Source organism: Sylvia atricapilla, chromosome 1, assembly GCF_009819655.1.
Source record: "Sylvia atricapilla isolate bSylAtr1 chromosome 1, bSylAtr1.pri, whole genome shotgun sequence".
Taxonomy (NCBI): domain Eukaryota; kingdom Metazoa; phylum Chordata; class Aves; order Passeriformes; family Sylviidae; genus Sylvia; species Sylvia atricapilla.
In genome coordinates, this window is record NC_089140.1 from 121,622,792 (window position 1) to 121,632,796 (window position 10,005).

Below are 10,005 nucleotides of genomic sequence, written 5' to 3' on the forward strand. Positions count from 1 at the left end.
AGCAGACCAGGTTAAATTAGAGTAACAGGAGCCAAACAAACATGCAGGGTTGCTTTTTCCTCTTTAAAATGTCCCTTAGATGGCAACTTCAAAGAATATAATTGTCTCTGGAGAAGTACTCTCTATTTTCTCACTGACAACTAGTAAATGGGAGTGGTGTTTTAAATGTGGAGTTGTTCAAATCAGTGTTTGTTAAGGTCATTTGACTACTTTGCCTATGGACAAAACTAAACTATAACACATTGTGAGCAAATAATTTTACCATCTGAAGTATAGCCCTGAAAGCAGAGCATAGCAGGCTCTTCAGAGGTTTTGGGAACCAAAACATGAAATCATGTCAGAAATCAGAGTAACTTGACCTAAGTATGGAGAGAGTTAAGGAGTTCTTCCTAAAATGGGAAGAAGCCTTCTGCAGATAGAGGGATCTTTCCCCTGGGTTCTAGTGTCATAGGGTTGAGATGAAGTTCAAAGTCAGACAAAGTCAATATCTTTGACCTCCTCTTAGCAAAACAAACACTAATGGTGAGTGTCAGTAACAGTTCAATAGCAATGAATATTTTTCTTAAAGGACAGGGTAGAGTCAGGGACTTTGCTTTCCCTTTCCAAGGGTAAGCTTGTTCCACTCCTGGAAGACTGCACTGTAAGTCAGCTCAGAAACTGAATGATGCCAATGTCTTAGTGTGGCAAGAGTAGCTCCATGGACATGGAAAACGAAGAAGGAAGGATTTGGATCATCTCAGTCTTGTAGTTACTGAATACAAAAGCCAAGTTCTTCCCTTATGTCTGTATATCATGAAAGAGGAAAATCTTTTGAGAAATAATCCTTCCATATGGATTCCCCATCTACTTTTGCTTAAACAAGTATTTATTTCTTCATGGTGAATTTTTCTGAGCACAAAGGTTGGTACAAAGGTTTGATATTGACATTTTTGTAGAATTTCTTCTATGCCATCTAACATTTTTGCTTGTCACTTGCTAGCTTTAATTAATTTTACTTGCCTTTAATCACACTTTTTGTCCCTATTGCTACATTAATTCTCAGCAAATACAGACCAAATGACATCGGTTGCTCCTGCATTCAGTTCTGTCTGGTAGAGAAAATGCTGTCTTCATGTTTAGAGTATTTCTAATCTTATTTCTTTACAAGTGCAGGCTACACTTTTCTAAAAAAATGCCTGTTCAACAGCAGGACACAGTTTAGGGCTGTACTTGCTTTCATAGTACATGGAGCCTTTGTTTTTTGAAAACAAGAGCTGTTTCCTACTTCATTTTCCCATTGTCTTACAGTCTCTTTGAAACTGTCACTTTTTTGACTTCATGTTGCCTATTCTTGTGAGGCTATGCTTTACAATTTCACTGCTGTAGTGGTATTGTCTTGCTTTCCTTCCAAGAAATTGATCTGGCTTTGTGCTGCTACCATAGAATAACTGAGGCTGGAAGTTTGAAAGCAGGGTCAATTCTAAGCTCAAACCAGGCTGCTTAGAGATTTGGCCAGTTGGATATTAGAAGCTTCTAAGCACACAGATCATCCAAACTCCCTGGGCAACCTGTTTTGTTGCTGTTCTGCTCACGTAAAGGAAAAGTTTATTATGACTGAACTTCTTGTTTTAATTTATATCCGTTTTCTTCTGTTCTGCTGAGCACTGCTGAAGATACTGGCTCCATCTGCTCAGTTATCTCCACACAAATTCTGTCAGACTGGTCTCAGGTCTTCCTCAAATCCATCTCTCCTTCAGGCTAAATAAGGCCTATTCTTATCCTCTTCTCAGGACAAATGCTCCAGCCCCTGATCATCTTGATGGCCCTCTGCCAAAGTCATTCCATCTTACTGGTGTCTTTTTTCTATTGGCAAGGGTGTGTCTGAGGAAACTGGATGCACTACAGTTTTCTAATGTGGCCTAAAAGCTGTCAAGTAAAAGTGAATAATTGTTTCTGCTAATACATCCCAGGAAGCTGTCAGCCTTTGATGTGAAGACATGCTGCTAGTTTATATTCATTTGGTCTACCAAGGCCTCAGGTCATTTTCTACAGAGCTGCTCCTTGCCAGTGTCCTAGTAGGTCCATCTAGTACCAAAGGTTTATTCCAGCTGAAGGATTTGGCATCACTCCTTGCTGAAACCCCACTGGTGTATTTCTCCACCTGTCTATAATTTTTCCCCCATTTTTTCCACCTTCTTCACTTCCAATCAAACACCATAGAGCTTCCCCACCTTCTGTGCAGTTGGGGTTTCATCCTCTCTGCTGAGTCTCTGTCATCTTCCCAGGTACAGAATTCCTGACCTTTGTTCCGCATCTCCTTAATGGGCCAAACTGGCTCCTCAACAAATGCACGGCTGCTCCAAGCAAGGACATGGTCTCCCACAACGTCAGCCTTTGGGCTCCCTCCACAACCCTGGAGGGGACAATCCTCCTCTTTCCCAGATGCAGCTGCTTGACATTCCCAAATCAGAAGGCAGCCAAGGTAAAAGATGCATACACATTTTAGCGTAAACAGCTGAATAAGTATTTAGCAGCTGACAGATTTCCTTGAATAAAAATTGTGGAATAGCTACCCTTTTCCAGCAATAGTCACTCTAAAGTTTCTAGAAGACTGTCTACAGGTCTCCAAAGATGTTAGAAGAAGGTCTTAGAAGAAGAGCCTGGAAGAGCCTGGCTCTACAGAAGAGCCTGGAAACTACTCTGCAAACTATCATGTATCTAAGCTTCAGTCTTGCATATTTTAACAGTTCTTGGTTTTGTTAAAGTCACATTCTCCTAGCGATCTCATTCTCCATTTTGAGTCTCTAATTCTTACTACAATTCAGGCTTGAATTAGGGTTTCCATAAACCATCAAAATTACATATTTAACTTGAAAGTCTGAAATCTGTTGTAAATTCTTGAAAAGTTTGAAAGCTTGAAAAGAATGCTTTAAGTTTTCACAAGAAACGGATACCTTTTAAAAGACTCTTTCTCTGTAGGAGTTCTGTTTTCCTTAAACATTTGTAGTACAGGCTGATAACTGCTTTATGCCATTTCACTTTTCTGGGATAATAAATGCTTCTCATATCTCTGGCCCAAGAGTACATATATAAAAAGGAAAATTTCTTCTACTATTTTTTAAATAGTATGAAAGGATATAGTATGAAAGAATATGAAATCCATGCTCAACTTTTCTGCTGTATTTCTGAGGAATTTTTTACTGCATTTTATTATTTAGTTTATTAGCTACTAGGCATTTAATAACTCACCATGTCAACTTTCATGTTTTAAGAAACTGTTCCTTCATTTCTTTATTTCATTTCTCCCACTGTGGTCTGTGTGAGACTTATGTTAGATTGTGTGACATCATAATACCAAGCAAGTAAGCAACATAAAAATAAAGATGTTGTGAAGATGAGAAATAGATATCTAAGCAGACCTCTTACAAGAAAAAAAGATAGTAATATTCAGGAAGTACTTTATTCTACTCCAGGCCTAAAAAGGTTATCTGTTTAGTGCAAATTGGTGACATAGAAAAAGACACAGAGGGGCATTTAAAGACATACATTTACTCTTGTCTGAAGTCATAAGCAGTAAACTACATAGCCCAAAGTCACAAAGAAGGCAGATCTGATCAGAAAACTGATCCAGAAACTGATGTCACATTTTCTGATTCGAATACAGTGAATTGGTCACTAAACCCTATATTATTTGTATATTTAGAAAGTTCTTCAGTTTTAAAGTTAGTTTCTTTAAGCAAAGTTCACTTGAGCACATTCAGGTCAAACAATTTAGGGAGGTTGTTTTGCTCACAGAATTTGCATATGAAGGAAGAAGGTGAATAGCTTTCCAGATTCCTGGAGTGTGTGTAAAATCTGTTCCTGACACAGCTGGTGAGAGAGTCAGGCAGGGAGGGCTCCCCACCGGACCTGCTGCTTTTGAACAGAGAAGGATTGGTGGGTGATGTTGTAGTCAAAGGCCATCTTGGGCACAGTAATTGTGAAACGAGAGTTTTCAGTTCTCAGAGAAATAAGGAGGGGGATCAGCAGTCCTGCCACATAGGACTTCCACAGGGCAGACTTTGGCCTGTTTAGGAGACTTGTTCACAGAGTCCCTTGTGAGTCAGTCCTGAAGGGCTATGGAGCCCAGGAAAACTGGAGATTCTTTGAGAAGGAAACACCAAAATACAGAAACGGGCCATCTTCATGTGCTGAGTGATGAGATAGCAGTGACGATGACCGGCCTGACTGAATAGAGAGCTTTGGCTGAAACTCAGGAAAATAAGAAGAGGTTGTGACCCTTGAAAGAAGGGCCTGGCAACTTAGGAGGACTACAAGGACACTGTGAGGTTAAGCAGACAGAAAATTAGAAGGGCCAAAGCTCAGCTAGAACTTAATCTGGCTAGTGTCTCAAAAGACAATAAAAATGTTTCTATAATTACAAAGCAACAAAAGGAGGGCTAAGGACAATCCCCTTGTAATGCCTTCTTTGCCTCAGTTTTTAATAGCAAGGCAGCTGTTTTCTGGGTACCCAGCCCCCTGAGCTGGGAGACAGAGATGAGCAGCGGAATGAAGGGCCCACAAACCAAGGGAAAATGGTCAGTGAACTGCTGTACCACTTAGACAGACACAAGTCTATGGGGCCAGATGGGATCCACCCAAAAGTGTTGAGGGAACCGGGGGAAGTGCTCTCTGAGTCACTTTCCATCCTTTACCAGCAGTCCTCGCTAACTGGGGAGATGACAGCTACCTGGAAGCTGACAAACAGGACAGAATGTAGTTGTCTATTTAGGTATCAGTAAAGGTTTTGACACCATTTCCCACAGCATGCTCCTGGAGAATGGCTTGAGTGGGTAAAAATCTGGCTGGATGGCTGTGCCTAGAGAGTACTGGTGAATGAAGTTATACCAATGAAGTTATATCCAGTTGGTGTCTGGTCAAAACTGGTGTTCCCATGGCTCAGTGCTCGGGCCAGATCTGTCTAATATCTTTTCTTATATGATTATCTAATATCTTATCCAATTTAGATTGGATATTAGGGATTTTTGTTTTTGGTTTTTTTTGTTGTTGTTGTTTTTTTTTTTTTTTTTTTTTTTTTTTTTTTCACTGAAAGGATTGTCAAGAACTGGAACAGCCTGCTCAGGGAAATGGTGGAGTCATCACCCCTGGAGATATTTAAAGGATGTGTAGATGTGGCACTTATAGACCTGGTTTGGTGGTGGACTTGCCAGTGCTGGTTTAACAGTTGGATTTGATGATCTTAGAGGTCTTTTTCAACCTAAATGATTCTATGATGCTATGCTCCTAAAATGAATATGCTAAAGGTCAGGAGAAATACTGCAGAATATACACACACCCATTCTCCAAAATGAGTGCCAAGTTGCTACGTATCTTTGCTTTATATAGAAAAGGAAATATTAGAAGTGTTGAAAGTGACATAATGCTAGAGTAAGAGCCTGATTGGCAGATGACAAATGTTGAACACACACTAAAATATTATTCTTTTTCATTTCAGTACTTTTCAAAGTTCTAAAAAGGATGCTTCAATCCAGCAGAAATAAAACATGAACTTCTGCACTTGGAGTGAGAAATGTTGCTTTTTTTAGTATTGGTATAAACTGGATTTTTCAACTCCATTTTAAATTATAGAGATGCTTAAAACACCATATAAAGGCACTATATCATCAAGGAACTATGAACAAAAAAATGCTAATGTCTGGTTATGATGATGGCACAAGAAGCACTGGACACTACTCTGATGCTTTGGGAGATTTTGTTTCATAATTTATCTATCAAAAGAAAGTAGGTACTGATGCATTCATATGTTTTCATTATGCTGGTTCTGATAAGATTCCTAAGGAATACTCAAAGTAGTGAAATGTGACACAATAACCAAAAGAAACTCTGGAAAATGTATGCTTGAAATGACAAGTACACTTAGCCTGGTAGTTTCTGCTGATGTGTCAGTGAGAAGAACTCTGATTTTATCAGTGCCTCAAAGTGTGCTAATTACCTCATTTCTAAGAAATGTTATATTATGACTGGCAACAACTCTTTAGCATCCACTCTACTCGCTAGGAATTTCTTGGCAGAGCAGAGTTCTTTATACACGTAATTAGTATTTCCTCTCATTATAAATAATTGTTCCTCATTTTCTACTAATTCTTTTCTATGCTACTGATATATTGCCAGTAACAACAGACAAACCTGAGAAAACTGGGGGCATCTTTCTTATCAAGAGAGACTGCGGAAGCTGGACCTGTTTGGTCCAGAAAAGAAGACTGAGAGGTGACCCCATTAATGGGTATAAATATCACAAAGATAGGTGTCAAGAGGATGGTGTCAGACTCTTTTCAGTGCTGCCCAGTGACAGGACAAGGACTAATGGCCATAAACTAAAACACAAGCAGTTCCACCTCAATATGAGGAAGAACTTTACACTGAGGGTGCCCGGGCACTGGATCAGGTTGCCCAGTGAGGTTGGGGAGTCTTCCTCTCTGGAGACATTCAAAACTGACCTGGAGTGTTCCTGTGTCACCTGCTTTACATGACCCTGCCTTGTCGGGGGGATGGACAAGATGATCTCCAGAGGTCCTTTCCAACCCTAAAAATTCTGTGAAATTGTTTCATGAATCTTCCATGTGCCAATTTTATTATTGTTTGCACCCAAATCCTTGCCATTGGCTACACAGTATATTAAGGATATTTATGCTTGTGTTGGTGAAAGTTATATTTTCAACTTGTTTGGAAAAAAAAGTAAAATTCTGAGAATATGACTGTCCATATCATACTTATTCTATCTTCTTTGTTTGAAGCTTTTATCTTTGGTACAATTTGAAATTGGATAGGATTCCGTTCAAGATGAAGGCACCAAAAGTACTGTCTATATATTAGCTGAGTGCTTAAACCATTAGTGTAATTAACAAAGACATAGTCAATACAGTCAGTGATATTCAGAGTTATTCAAGCAGCTTTCCAGGGTGTCTGATGTGATTGAGAAATATGAAATATGAATGTGTAATTTTTTTTTCAACTTTACTGTGCTTGGAGATACAGGAGAGGAAAAAAAAAAAAAAAACCAAACCAAATGCATTTTAGACTTCAACTGTATGAACTATTGTCTGCCACTACAGACATAATATCAAAAGTATCTCAAATCTCAGGTAGATATTGTCAAGTAATTCATAAGTAAAATAAATTATAATAAATATTTCAAACTTAACTACTTAATATTAGCAATCATCATAGAATTATTTTGCTTTAAGTTTACTCATTCTTAAATTACAACAATTCAGCTTTTATAAATTCTTAGTTCATTTACTAAAATAAATATCACTCAACATGATGAAGTTCATCCCACTTTATTGAGCAATGGGTAATCACCCATTACTCAGAAATTCAGAATTTATAGTCTCAATGAAAGGAATACACTGCAGAAGAACCATGACTATTGTGATTCATCATTTTTATTGTGCAGTGAAGGTGAAGATGCTACATTTAATAAACTTATATCCTGTTCTTTTTAATCCATGCCTTTGTACGGCCTAAGGCCCAGATAAAATCTAGATCTTGTGCTAATATGTTATATTTCCATTTCTCCTTTTTTTCCTACACATGAACACTGGTTCTGTGAAAATGCAGATATTTTCTAGAAAAAACCCTGAAATCTAGTCCATTTCCTAGAACTGAGTCTTTCAGAAGATAAACTGAGATGTTTTTCTTTCTTAGTTTCTTCTACATTCTTTCTTATTCTTGATTATATAACTTTTCTCACTGGTAACATTTGCTGACATTAAGCACAAGAATTACTGTCCTTTATTTTTTTCCAGGCTGCTCAGTAACCACTTTGTGGCCATCTTGGCTGGCACATTCTGTTCTTAATTAGGATTAAAGATATTTTGACTCATTCAAAATCTCACTGATGCTCTGTCTCTGGCCTGTAATGGTCTTTTATCACAGGTCTGATTGTTTGCTTTGTCTTTTTGGAGAAGGCTGAAAAGTCAGGAAATAGTTCTTTTTGTGTATGTTGCAGATGGTTCTATCCAATTTTTATTTTTCTGCTTGCAAACATCTTTGATGTGTTTTTTCTTCATTCCTCTTCATTTTAGACATTCTTCTCCTTGGCACAGACCTTCACGGGAACTTTAGTGCGGCTTCATTGGTCTTGCTTGCTAAATTTCATTGCATATCTGCTGATTGACTCTTTCAGAAGAAAACTGAACACACATGTGGGTGTGATTGTCTTCACTATCTTACTTGACAAGCCTGAGAGTTACTGTCACACTTTCACTATTGGCATCTCCTTCTTGACAACTGACCAGTGCAGCACACGGGGGTTGAGACACTCTCATGCTCTAAGGCCTTTCACATTCACAATACACTTTCTGCAATAATGCATATTAGCATTGCTCAGAATGTTGGGGTTTTTTTTATGTCTAGGTGAGTAGTTGCACTGACTGCCTGTTGACATGGAAACAAAGAATTAGATGGTAAAAGAAAGAAAAGAATTTTCTCATAAACTGGTCTGTTTGTAGGGAAGTACAGCTCAGTTTCACAGATGGGAAAGCTACGGCTAGTTCACATTTGCTTGTATATCCTTGTGGTTCTGTATAGTGCCCTATATCATAAGAGCTGCCAAGTGCTGCCATGAGGTACAAGGAAATAATTGTAGCACTCTAAAATGTGACTAACCAGTAAAATCTACCCTCTGAACTTGCTGACATGGTAAGCTGGTGTCTTCCCTTTGATAACTTATTGCAGCTCAGATGAAATCAAGGACCTGCGGCAATTCAAAGGAGCCGAGAATTCTTATTATATTCAAACAATGGGAAGACAGTTCTTGACATTAACATGAACAAATACGAATTTCATTTCAGAAGACAGAAAACTGAATTAAACGAATCATCCAATATCTAGTCTTGCGAGGACAAATTATGTCTTCAAGTTTCTTGTATAATCATGCAAAGGAATACCTGCAGCTTTAATAGCAGTTTTGGACAGGCTGAGTATACAATAGCAATGTAACTAATTATGATACTTTATACTTAACACCTTTCATCACAAAGTACACTATCAAACACTAGTCATTTGATCCTTACGACATGTCTGTAGAAGACTATTATACTGTTGTAGAGATTGCACACAGAGATTAAATGGTTTGGGTTAGGCCACACAGCAAGTGAGCAGCAGAGCCAAAAGGAGAGCGTGAGTGTTGGCTTCCAGCCCCGCGCTCCAACTACCGGACTGCACTTCCTTAATACTTAAATCCCATATTGCCTCCCTAACAGAGCTACTGAAACTTTTGAGCACTCGTAAATTTTGGTGTAATAGCAAACCTGTTGTGTTTCTCCCTCCTAGCTCCTTTATGATGGCACAAAATACTATAATTACACTTTTAAGGGTCTCGTTTCACAGGCTGCCCCAGGTCGCCCAGCCCTAGTGGGGGGTCAGCCTGACATTGTGTAGCTCCCATAGGCTGTCCCCACCACACAATTGCTGGCTGCTGCTGCTTCTCTGCTCGCTTTCGTCACGGCCTCCGTGCTATGCCCTCAGCTCTGCTGTGTGAGCGGCTGGACCATTCTGAGCTTAAATAATTCCAGCTATAGGCTAGCTAATGGGGAACAGATGTCTCCCTGGCACTGGCTGGAGCTTTCGGTCCCGCCGCTGCCGTAGCTCCTCACTGGCAGGCGTTCAGGTGACTGCTGTGGGACAGCCCCGGCCGCCCGCAGCTCTGCCCGGAGCGGGGGGCCAGGGAGCAGGAGCAGCGGGCGAGCGGCGGCCGGGGCCGCCCTGGGACAGCCCTGGGACAGCCCTGGGACAGCCCTGGGACAGCCCTGGGACAGCTGCCGGGCCGGCGATGGATGGAGCGGGGCCCTGGCCCGGGCTGCCGCCGGGGACACCGCGCTGCTGGCACGGCGCTGCACGGGCTCCGTTTCCTGGGACCGGGACAACAAACTCAGGTTTGAAAACTCTGCGCTCCACGCTGCGCCGTGGGGGCTCGCGGAGCTGCGTGAAAGAGCGCTTCCCGAGGCGGCATGATGCTCGGGA